This window comes from Coregonus lavaretus (genome assembly GCF_964263955.1).
Source record: "Coregonus lavaretus genome assembly, contig: HAP1_SCAFFOLD_172, whole genome shotgun sequence".
NCBI classification, from domain to species: Eukaryota; Metazoa; Chordata; class Actinopteri; order Salmoniformes; family Salmonidae; genus Coregonus; species Coregonus lavaretus.
Genome location: NW_028156410.1, coordinates 15,644 through 27,786, shown reverse-complemented (window position 1 = coordinate 27,786; position 12,143 = coordinate 15,644). Strand labels below are relative to the sequence as shown.

Sequence of the window (12,143 nt, the reverse complement as noted above, 5' to 3'; positions counted from 1 at the left end):
AAACATTACAATTTGTTATGATGAATATAACAAATTAATATGAATATGACAAAGGACTCATTAGTAACTCTAGTAATTCTCTGCATAAATGTGCACAAATAAGATAAAATAAAATGGACGATTAAAATTAAAGGATAGCGTATGAGCCTAAATTAATTTCATAAACCAATTGAAAACCAAAGATGTATTGTTACAACCCTGTTCAATGTCAATATTAGGCTACATCAAATTGACTTGTAAAGTGGAGTAGATTGGGAAAGGTTTTTCTTCAACATTTCTGCCCTTGAGTGACGTAAAGGCACTTTTTCACTTTGCATGTTGTTTGAGTGTCTGCAGTGATTTTCCTAATGTAGTAAGAGTGTATTCACCGTTTTTCTAAAGAAAGCTTTCTAATTTCCATAAGATGGGCAGTGTGCCTTTCTTCTGAGAGCAGTACTTGTTGCAGTTTGTAGGCTACCATAGCTCTACCACCTATAATGGATTTGTTCATACAAGCCTCTTTCTTTTTGTGGATTTCTGTTGGGATTGTATCTACCGTCAGTACACCATGCAGTGAAGATGATGCAGATAATGCCACTTCTATAGAATTCAAACATGTGTTCAGGAATATGGCCTATGAGTTTTCTCAAAAGCCAAAGAGTTGGTCTCAAGCCCAGGAGTCCTGCAAGGAGCGAGGAGGGAAACTTCTGAGGGCCCTGAACTGCAAGACTAAGAGCTTTCTTCAGGACTTCTCAAAAGAGAGACACACAGAGAACCTCACTTGGTGGGTAGCTACGGGGGTGTTAGGGCAGTACCAGGGGCCGGTGATTGGTGAGTAAAAATACTGGTAAACCACTAGAAAACCACTCTATACTATGGTTCCAGGCTGCACCCTTTCTTTTGCAGAAGTTTTGTTTGACACTGATTTCTCTATAGCTCTAATTGAAAAATTACTGGGCAATCTGCTGTAGCTACATATATTTTTGGACTTATAATAATAATATGCCATTTAGCAGACGCTTTTATCCAAAGCGAATTACAGTCATGCGTGCATAAATTTTTGTGTATGGGTGGTCCCGGGGATCGAACCCACTACCTTGGCGTTACAAGCACAAATAAGATAAAATAAAATGGACGATTAAAATTGACTCTGCAACGGTACCCCCCTGTATATATAGCCTCCCTACTGTCACTTTATTTTACTGTATATATAGCCTCCCTACTGTCACTTTATTTTACTTCTGCTCTTTTTTTCTCAACACTTTTTTTGTTGTTGTTTTATTCTTACTTTTTTTGTTTAAAATAAATGCACTGTTGGTTAAGGGCTGTAAGTAAGCATTTCACTGTAATGTCTGCACCTGTTGTATTCGGCGCATGTGACCAATAAAATTTGATTTGATTTGATTTGATTTGAAGCGCCGTGCTCTACCAGTTGAGCTACAGAGGACCACATAAATTATAAATTAATTATATGTATCCATTGATTCTTGAAGAATATGACTTATAAATGCCTCATGAGCTCAGTTCAAGTGTCGTACCCCTATCAAAACCCAAAATATAAGCTTGTTTTACTCCAATGTTTGTAAACAAACTAAATGTAAAACAAAACACTGTATAGCCTCAAAACATGTTTAAAACTATAACGTTGATATCATGGATGGCCAGTCCTTGTGTTCATAGGCCTGTCTATTAATTTGACAGTGGTTACCCACTGGACACAGATATCAGTTCCGCGTCAAGTTTTGATTTACATTTGGTTGAGTTGTCAACTTACATGAATTCAACATGAAATCAAAAGAAAAATGTCACCATGTCATTGAGTTTATATTAAAAGTTGGGTGAAAAAAATGACAAAATGCCCTTACGTTGATGACTTTTTAAATAATCCAATCAGTTTTTCACATTGATTCAACTTCATCACCTTGAATTTTTTTGTTGAAATTATGTGGGAACAACATAGATTCAACCAGTTTTTGCCCAGTGGGTACATTTCTCTAGCCCCATCCCTCAGCTTTTTAGTGAAACAGTGGCGGGGATTACGCTTTGTTATTGTTTCAACTGCTGATTGCCGGTTTAAGCTCTCTGTGAACCATGAGAATTGAATTGAATTTGTAAGTGGTGATCCCACTGGCTATAAGGTGAATGCACCTATTTGTAAGTCGCTCTGGATAAGAGCGTCTGCTAAATGATGTAAATGTAAATGTAATTAAATGCTAAAGTTTAGTAATCATAATTAAACCACTGCTTATGGTCATAAAGGAATTTCTGAGCTGTACAGAGGCACTTTGTAAATGACAAGCATGTCTTAACTGGAAACTCTGACAGCTACCATGTGAGAAGCACATGTCTTCACTATTGACAGATTATCAGTATCAAATGATATCAGCGAAATCCATTATTTTCATAAGCTCATATAATATAACATATTTCCACCATAGTCTTGGAACATAGCCATAGGGTAAGCTTAGAACCAAGCTTTCACACTTGATCCATCAGCTATAATATAAGGACATTTTAAATAAAACATTGTTGTTGGAAAACAGAATATTAAAATAACAGTATTATAAGGAAAACAGTACATTTCATAGCTTTTCAAATAATTGTTTCATGTGTATGTGGTGTATAATGCTACAGGAGAGAATGGTACTTCTAAGGGGAATGGGAGTACCCCGCTCCTCTGCACATATGTGATGATGGATCCCTTTCAGCTGGTGACCTCAACCAACTGCAGTGCCCGGCGTGGATACCTCTGCACCCTGGGTACAACACCTTCAGTAACCCCATTTTAACATGCCTTAAAAAAATATAGTGTGTCCTGATTCTTATTGTAAACAGATATGTTGCAACGTTTTCTTTCCTTATTTAGTGTAGAGGCCTCAATGATATCCTGCATGAAATTTGTGCTTGTTCTACAGATTTGAATTTCTCTTCAAATGCATCAAAGAGTATGGTAAGTGGCTTTTATTAGTGGGCTTTATCCGTTGTTGTAATCCTATGGTGCAGTGTCAGTAAAGGTATTATGATTTTGAATGGTTCTTGTTGACTTCCATAGGACAAACAAGGAGTAAGTGGCAAATCAAGACTCCAGAGAAGCCATCAAATTAAAGTCAACCGTGAGTTGGTGGGAAGTATGGTGGCAAATTTGTTTCACCGTTTTAACCAATCATGTACTTCCATGAACTAAACGTCTCGCTCTCTCGCTCTCTCTCTCTCCCTCTCTCTCTCTCTCTCTCTCTCTCTCTCTCTCTCTCTCTCTCTCTCTCTCTCTCCCCCCCCCCCCCTCTCTCTCTCTCTCTCCCTCTCTCTCTCTCTCCCCCCCTCTCTCTCTCTCTCTCTCTCTCTCCCTCTCTCTCTCTCTCTCTCTCTCCCCCCCTCTCTCTCTCTCTCCCCCCCCCCTCTCTCTCTCTTATCCTACAGGTATGTCAAGGAGTCTGTCTAGCATGGAGAATAAGGTGACCAATATGGATGAGCTCCTCAAGGTCAGAAATGCTGCTGTGTTAAAAGTGCAGTGTGATATTTGTCACAATTATAGTTTTCAGTGGTTGGGAGTTTTATAGTCTTATCCTCTGTTTCGTTTCAGGAGGCTCAAATGGAACTGGAAAGAATGGAAATGGCTATAGGAGAGCCTACAGACGCCAACGGGGTAAAGTATCACAATGACGATGGACATGTAGTAAGAGGGGTGTGGTCAGTGGAGTAGATTACAGAGTTTAGGGCCACTGGAACCTTCAGTCAAAGTGCTCTCTCTCACCACAGAGATGTATTGTTATCAAATCAGCAAACAGTGAATATGATTAAATAAGTGATAGTGCTTAATCTGGTTAATTTGGGCCTGACCTGTGTTCCCTTCTTCAGCAGATAAAATACCTTGAGCTTCTACTACAGGGAGCCCAGCTACTGTTTCCAAGTAATTTGAAATTAGATAACACGACTTCTAGCCTCATCATCGACTGCGCTGGGGGAGTCATACTCCTCAAAATGAAAAGATGTGGCGTGGACAGTGACACTAATGTGGTGGGTCAAGCAATTATAACTTTCATCTTTATTCCACAGTAGGTGCATGTAAAATGTTAATGTATGCCTACATACTACTGTAAACCAACAGTATACATCTGTTTTTAATGTTGGGACATATGACAAAAGTGGAGGTCATAGATAGGGCATTTCGCTGATGTTCTGCTGTCTTCAAACAGGACAAGGAAATGTTTGATTTGGCCTTTGAGATTTATAAGGCAGTAAGCTTAGTGGTGACCACAGAATCTAATGAGCCCTTCTTCATGAAGCACCCAACAGGCAGCATCTACCAGATCAGGTTAGTGTTTACAACCCGGGGCTCCTCCATCTCACTCATTGGTATAGCCTCCAATTCTACAATCTTATAAAAAAGGGTTCTAAAATGGTTCTTTGCGGAGGGATAGGGTTCTACAAAGAACCATTTTCATCTGAAGAAACCTTTTTGAAAGACAATGGTTTTTTGTAAGGCAAATAGTTCTACCTAGAACCTTTTTCATACTCATAACCGTAGTTCTACATAGAACCCTTCTTAATCTGAGTAAGGTTTATTATTATTTTTATTTTTATTAAATTTTAGCATTCGGAGTTTGAGTAATCTGATAAATGTAAAAAGATTGGTGTGAGAATGTTTTAAACTGTACCTATATGGGAATATTTGTGTATTTATCTGGTATTCCATTAATAATTTCCAGTGTTGATTCAGGAGTTGTGGGCGATTGAAAGTGCCAATTGTTGGATATCCTCACTCTGGCTGGATTCCAATAGGAACTACACATCACTTTGCAAGCCAGGATAATGTGGCCTGTAAACCAGGAGTTTCTTAACACCACTGTGTTAGGGTATAACTAAGCCCTCAAAGAAAGGCCTTATGATAAATGTAATGTATTGTCATAAAGAGTTTAATTTAAAGGATTATAAGACTGGTGGAAACCGTTCATTGAGGGTTCTAGGAAGAACTCTTCAAAGATATAAGGGTTCTCGGTAGAACACTTCATAGAGGGTTCTAGATAGAACCTTTAGAGGATCAAAGGGTTCTAGGCAGAACCCTTCATAGAGGTTTCTACCTAGCAACAAAAAGGGTTCCCCTATGGGGACAAATCAAAGAACCATATATGGTTCTACTTAGCACCAGTAAAACTATGCGTCTTGCTGTCCTCTACTTGAATGTGAGCCATCTGACTCTTGTCTCGTCTCCCTCAGCCTCACCCCATCACAAATGGATAACAAGGTTCTAGGGTCAGAGGACGATGCATACATCAAGCTTCCATCTTTCTCTGCATTGAATTCCTCTCTGAAAAACCTCTCAGTTGTTAATGTACAGGTCTGTACGATAAACAACATTGATGATGCTGTTTTGTTGTGCAAATAGTATTTTATTCTGATATTTTTTTTATTCCTCTCAGGTGACCACTTTTATAGGCAACCCATTTCCGTCGACTGAAAATATCACAGGAACAGTGTGTACTATTGTACTAAGGGATGGATTGAAGGAAATCAGTGTACAAAAATTGACAGAGCTAATTGAGGTAGGCTACAGGATAGGCCAACTTCTTTAACTTTAATCTGCTGTCATTTCATCCTCGTTTCCCTAACAAAGATGAGGAAACCAATGTAAATAGGTTTGGTTGTTTCTCTCCCTTCTCTATAGATCATTCTGCCACGCCCAGATGCTCCTGTGCTCTCTGGCACGACTGTATCCTTGGAGGAAGGGGCTCGGGTTGGGACCTCTTTCAATACTACAGACCCCAACATCACAGTCATATTCACCGTAGAGCCCAGTGTCAATGTGTCCCTACAGCTGCTGCTGGGCCTGGGCTCCCCACCCAATGACACCCATTATAAACACCGTACCGTCCTGAGACAAACAGGTAGAGGAGGATTTTACCACCATAATTACTGCTAGGCATAACAATACATCCGCTGTGCTTCTGCTTTCAGTCAATCTAGCTGACTGGTATGTACGTAGATTCACATACTACTTTGATATTCATGGTGACTCACAAGCTTTAAGACATGTCGGTCCGACATTTCACACTGTAATTGGAGGTCAGGCTCTCAAAGGTACTGTTGGTTTGCTTTCTTAGTCTGGGTGGTACAGAGTAAGCCATGTTCATAGCCTACTGTGGTCTTTCAGAGGGTTATCGCTGGCTGGTCACCCCTGAGATGATGGAAAAGGAAATAGGCACCTGGTATGTGAATGCCAGTCTGTTTAACGCAACGTGGAGCAAGGGCCTGACACTACAGATCACCACCTTCACCACTAAGTGCATGTACTGGAACACTAAACAGCTGACCTGGAGCATAGCTGGCTGCTGGGTGAGGCTGCTGACATCAGTTTATGAACAAACCCAATTGGTCAGTGTAGGTATGTGTGTTTGTGACATTGGGTTTGTCTGTGTTGTCTTGTTCTAGGTGGGTATACAGTCAACTCCCAGGATGACACATTGTCTGTGTAACCACCTGACATCGTTTGGGAGCTCTTTCATTGTGATGCCCAACTACGTGGACGTGTCGCTTACAGTTCAGTACTTTTCAAAAGTGAATGAGAACTATGTGGTGGTGGTGTTGCTCTCTGCCTTCTTTGGCCTGTACCTGGTCACTCTGCTCTGGGCCTGCTATGCAGACAGGAGGGCACTCACCAGGGTGAGTCTATCAAGGCGTGTACAAACACACACACACACACACACACATACACACACACTCACTGAAACACTTGTTTTGTTCGCAGAGGAAGATGACACTCCTGAAGGATAACCACCCATGTGCCAGTTATAACTACCTACTGAATGTCCAGACTGGCAGTCGGAGAGGGGCGGGTACCTCTGCCAATGTAAGATGGGGTGGTAACTGAATAGATCCTTCATTCATTTCTGTGGTCAGTTTACTTAGCATAGGAATATCAATACCAGTATCCATGCTCCTAATCAGAGTATTTTTTTATGTAGGTTACAGTCAAGTTGTTTGGCACAGAGGGGGAAAGCGAGCCCCACCACCTAAGTGACCCTGATAAACCAGTATTTGAGAGAAGGGGTGTGGACTTGTTCCTGGTGACCACACCCTTTCCCCTAGGGGAGCTGACGGGCATCCAGCTGTGCCATGACAACTCTGGGGGGCACCCTTCCTGGTAAGCAGCAGGGCAGATCACACCATCATCCTTGTAATTATTATGACTTTTGTTTAAGTCAAGATCTTTTTGAAATCACTCCATACTTTCCATTGGCATGTTTAAAAATGATTTGTGGCACACTGAACTCTTAGGTTCTGTTAAGAACCTGCAGGGACAACTAGGACCTATAAATACTGGGCTGTTAAAGTAGTTTAGGGGTGACATTATCAAGCTTTGCTCCCCTCACCCCAGGAGACCTGGTTGAGTTTCATTACAATGACACTTCAAAATATTATCTTTGCCTCCTCCTCTCCTAAAATGCCCCTTTAACTGGCTGTTTAACACCTGTCTTAAAGGTCCAATGCTGCCGTTTTGATCTCAATATCAAATCATTTCTGGGTAACAATTAAGTACCTTGATTGTTTTCAATGAAAATTGAAAGAATTTTGCTAAGAGGGGAAAAATAGCTGTTATTGGGAGAGAGGTTTGGAACTCTCTTTCTTATTGGTCTATTGTCACCAGGCAGGCCAAAACTCCATCCCACCAAAACAGGCTGAAATTCCAGGCTGTCTTTTTAAACAGCTCTTACACTAAAAGGCATTATCATCAATTTCACAGTATTTTTCCAACCTCATAGTGTGGAAATATAAAACACAGGAAAATCAAGGTTTTGACTGCCCTGGGCCTTTAAATACCACAACGAAAAACATTGCAACCCCTGCTATGCTGGCAGGGACTTGTTTTCTTTTCTAGGAATCTCTATCTCTACACTGAGGGAATAATACACAGTTTCCTGAGTGTGATGTCACGTTTCCTCCCACCAGGTATCTCAACAAGGTGACAATCCAAGACCTGCAGACACAGAAGGTTTGGCACTTCCTGTCCTCATCATGGCTGAGCTCCGACAGAGGGAAGGGGCTGACCAAGAAGACCCTCAATGCTGCCAAGAAGAATGAGATCAGAAGCTTTAGGTGACTGACCACCAGTAGAGTACAATGTTACAATATTTATGTAGAGGATTTCTAAGCAAGATCAAACATCTTGCAATGTGTCATGGATTGTTAATTCTGAACCCTTGTATCCTAGTCTGCTTTTCCAAAGTAATATCCATGACTTCCACCCTGGTCATCCCCTAATGTCCCACACTTTCTATGTCCTAGAAATATTTTCCAGACCAGGACGTCGACAGGCTTCAGAGATCAGCACATCTGGGTGTCCATCGTAGACCCTCCCTGGCGTAGCCCCTTCACCCGAGCACAGAGGGTGTCCTGCTGCATGAGCCTCCTGCTCTGCACCATGGCCATCAACATCGCCTTCTGGAAGATCCCCAAAAACCAGCAGTCTCCTGTTATCTTCACCATTGGTAAATCCATAGAGATACAACATTATATTGGGAACTGGATAAGTCCTTGTGGGTGAGTTAATCAGTCCTCTTTTGTGACTGTGCCGTTCATAGCCCACAGCTAATGAGCTGCCTCTGATAAGGATGGGCAATTTTATTCTCCACTCACATAGAATTGGGACATTTTGGCTACCGGAAAAAGTATTTTCTACAGTAAAAAGAGAGCAGTGCAATACATGGGAATTACGATTAGCCTGCAATATGGATGATAACATATCTGACTTTTTAGATGCAGCTGCGTTAAGTATCAAAGACAAGGACTTGTCTCAGTTATAAATGCCAGGTCCCATTCAAGGCTTTTTTGTCCTTGGTGTTCACAGAGTTACTAGTAGTTGTAGGCAGTGGATGGCTCCTCATAACCCTTCAATGGACAACGTTTCAGCCACATTCTTTCAACTAACCAGCCCTGAAAGACCTTGTCACACAGCACATAGTGGTTATTCAATGACCCCAAGCCCTTGATAAACCTTTCATATGGCTGAGACATACTTGACCCAGAACAACACAACAAGTGTTCAGACATTGAATTATATATTGAGTGAGATAACCTCTGTTATTGTGCCTTGACTCCATAATGGTGTGTGTTTTCTTGTCCCAGGTTCGTTAGAGGTCACTTGGGAGGAGATCATGGTGGGGGTGGAAAGCGGTTTGCTCATGTTCCCCATCAACATCCTCATCATCACCATATTCCGCAGTATCAAGCCACGATTCGTCCAACCAAAGGAGAAAACCCACGATATGCAGGGCCTGAAACCCATTGCTGTTACCATGCCAACCATTCTTAAGGTCCTCTCTTTACATTTTCAAAAGAAAGTGTTGTTGCTGTGTTATAGTTCAGCTCCATACTTTATCTATAACCTTCAAACACTCCCTTTGTTTATTCCTTTAAGCTGTGTCTTTGTCTTACCTTCAAGGCCATACGATATATTATTGGTTATAGCAACCAATAAGTTGTTCTGTCCTTAAGTACTGTATTCCTGTGTACTGTGTCCCTATCTAGGACACAGAGGAGATGGTGAATCTGCTCTGTAAGAGCCAGAGGAACAAAGTGCCTGAGCTAGAGAAAAAGCCGGAGTCATGCGATGACCTTTGCTCAGCCTTGGACAGAGTGCAAGGGGTCATTCAGCTTATGCAAGGTGCTTCACTGACACTGCAAGAGCAACCTTAGAAGTCACATTAACGCAATAGTTGGAATTGCAGTCACGTAATTCCAGTTCACACAGGTTTTGATATCATTGTAATTGTTGGAGATGTCTTGAAATTTGACATATCTGCCTTCGTATCACTAGGGTTGAGTGAGAGTGACCCACACTGGGTCTACTGCAGCAAGTTTGTCATGTACTTCCTCCACCACCTGTCCATGTGCCTGGAGCGGCTGGATGAGAGTGCCTTCCCCACCCCAGAGGCCCGTCAACACATCCTGAACACCGTCCACCTGCTACTGAAGACGTCTGAGATGGTTTTTACCAGCCACATGGCTTACAGGTTGGACAATATACTTGTGCAGAGAGGGGAATAGAAATAACATTAAAAGATTGGCTTTTCAAAAAAACACTTTACACGTCATTCCCTTCCTCTCAATTTCCAATACAGTTGAATTTCTCTGTATTTGTGTGAATATCGTTGTCATACATTACTCTGACCAAGTACCTAAACAGACTTGTGTTTCCTCTGTGACTCCTCTCCAAGTCCTGCCCGTGTTGCTAAGGAGAAAAGGAAAAGCTCAAGCTGCTGGCTACCCTGGTGGTTTGTGTTCGTGGGCTGGTTCTTGCTCGTCTCCATCAGTGTTGTGTCCACGTACTTCACCCTGATGTACGGCTTTTCCTATGGGAAGGAGAAGTCCATCCAGTGGGTTATCTCTTTGGCCATGTCCCTCTTCCAGAGCATCTTCATCATGCAGCCTCTTAAGGTAAGACCAGGGCTCTATATCTTACATGAAGAACATAGTCCTGAAGTTCTGTTCAATCAGTCAATTATCAGCAGATGTAAAAACAAGAATTTCATTTGATTCTTGGGTTTATTCTCAGGTGATTGGCATGGCGATCTTCTTTGCCCTCCTCCTCAAGCCAGTGGCAGTAGAAGACAGTGAGGAGGTTGGACTACTCCTGAAAGGTAAGATAATCTACCACAGAATACCTACTGTACAGGGTTCTCACAAAACCATTATGCTTTACCTTAGTGACAGTTTTGCAAAGGCATACTTTATCTGTGTTTCTCAGTACTAGTACTCAGAAAAGGCAATTACATCAACCCAACTCTCAGTATTGATCAAGGGTTTTACAGAGAGAGAAGGGTTACAGTCAGTATCTAAAGTGACTGTCATAGAGAGAGTCAAAGAAAATGTGGGGGGTTTTCATGTCCACACCTACTCTCATGCAGATATACAACAAAGCCTTGGATATGAATGGCTTCTGTCAAACTATTGAAACCTGTCTATTCTGCATAATTAATAGTATATGCATGTTAGACTGGAATAGAGCTGTAAGTCTGTTTTACTCTGAAATAGTATGAGAAGCATAGTATTTTGGTAGTATTTTGCTGCTATTTTGGCCAGGCCTCTATTGCAAAATAGAATTTTAATATCAATGAGACTAACCTGGTAAAATAAAGGTTAAAAACATTTAAAAATATAAAAACCTGTGTTAGTATGTCACACCATGACATTGTGCCTGAGAGGCTCACAGGTATTCTGTTCTGTTGAGCTTCCCTTCTGAGATGTTGAAAAGAAAAGTCCTTACAAAAAGGCCCGTCTTATCTGTTTTACAGAACAACAGGAAATGTGTAAATTGTACTCGGGCAGGGAGATACACTGAGGAAACACAATTTAGCTTGACATGCTGTCTCCAGAGGATCAATGGGGTTGGAAGGCCTGATGCCCTACAACAGACATCCTCTGCTCTGCTGCACTGACTATCAATGTGGCAAATTGAGAATATAAGTTATTTGAAAATACAGTTGTAATGTTTTCATTGAATACTTGTTACTCTTATCTTATAAGAAATGTATAAAGCATAATATGTATGAATGTATTGAAAACTATTGTATCATTGAAATTGTAATATTTTTAATATGTTGATAGTTAGAAACGTTTATTCTTGTGCGTTGTATGAACTTACTCAATGTATGGAATTACTCTATATTATATTTATTTTATCACAAACTGCTGATATATTGTTTTACACTGTTCATTTATAATTACTTTTAAGTAACACCTCCAAAATCATTGTCACCCAAGACTGAATAACATAAATAATACAAAACCTGAGCTATATTGAATGTTTTATGAGATTAAATAACACATTGGGAAGGATCATAGACCATTCCTCCATACATAATCTTTCCAGATCCTTGATATCCTTCGGTCTGAGATTATGGACTACCCTCTTCAGTTCAAACCTCAGGTTTTCAATGGGGTTCAAGTCGGGAGACTGAGATGGCCATTGCAAAATGTAATTTGTTTGGTAAATTAATCATTTCTTTGTGGATTTTTATGTGTGCTTGGGGTCATTGTCTTGCTGGAAGATCCAAGTTTTAGCCAAACAACTGTCCCTGTACTTTGTACAGTTCATGATACTGTTCGTTGACCTTAACAAGGGCCCTAGGACCAGTGGAAGCAAAACCGCCCCATAAAATCAAACCGTC

General features: G+C 41.0%; 1 long non-coding RNA gene across 1 annotated transcript; it reads left to right on the top strand.

The window, feature by feature from the left end:
* Positions 1–10,325: 10,325 nt before the first annotated feature.
* LOC311126369 lies at positions 10,326–11,316 on the top strand. Its single transcript, XR_014612980.1, has 3 exons — positions 10,326–10,410; positions 10,529–10,613; positions 11,268–11,316. It is a non-coding gene; the product is annotated as an uncharacterized lncRNA (long non-coding RNA).
* Positions 11,317–12,143: the final 827 nt, after the last annotated feature.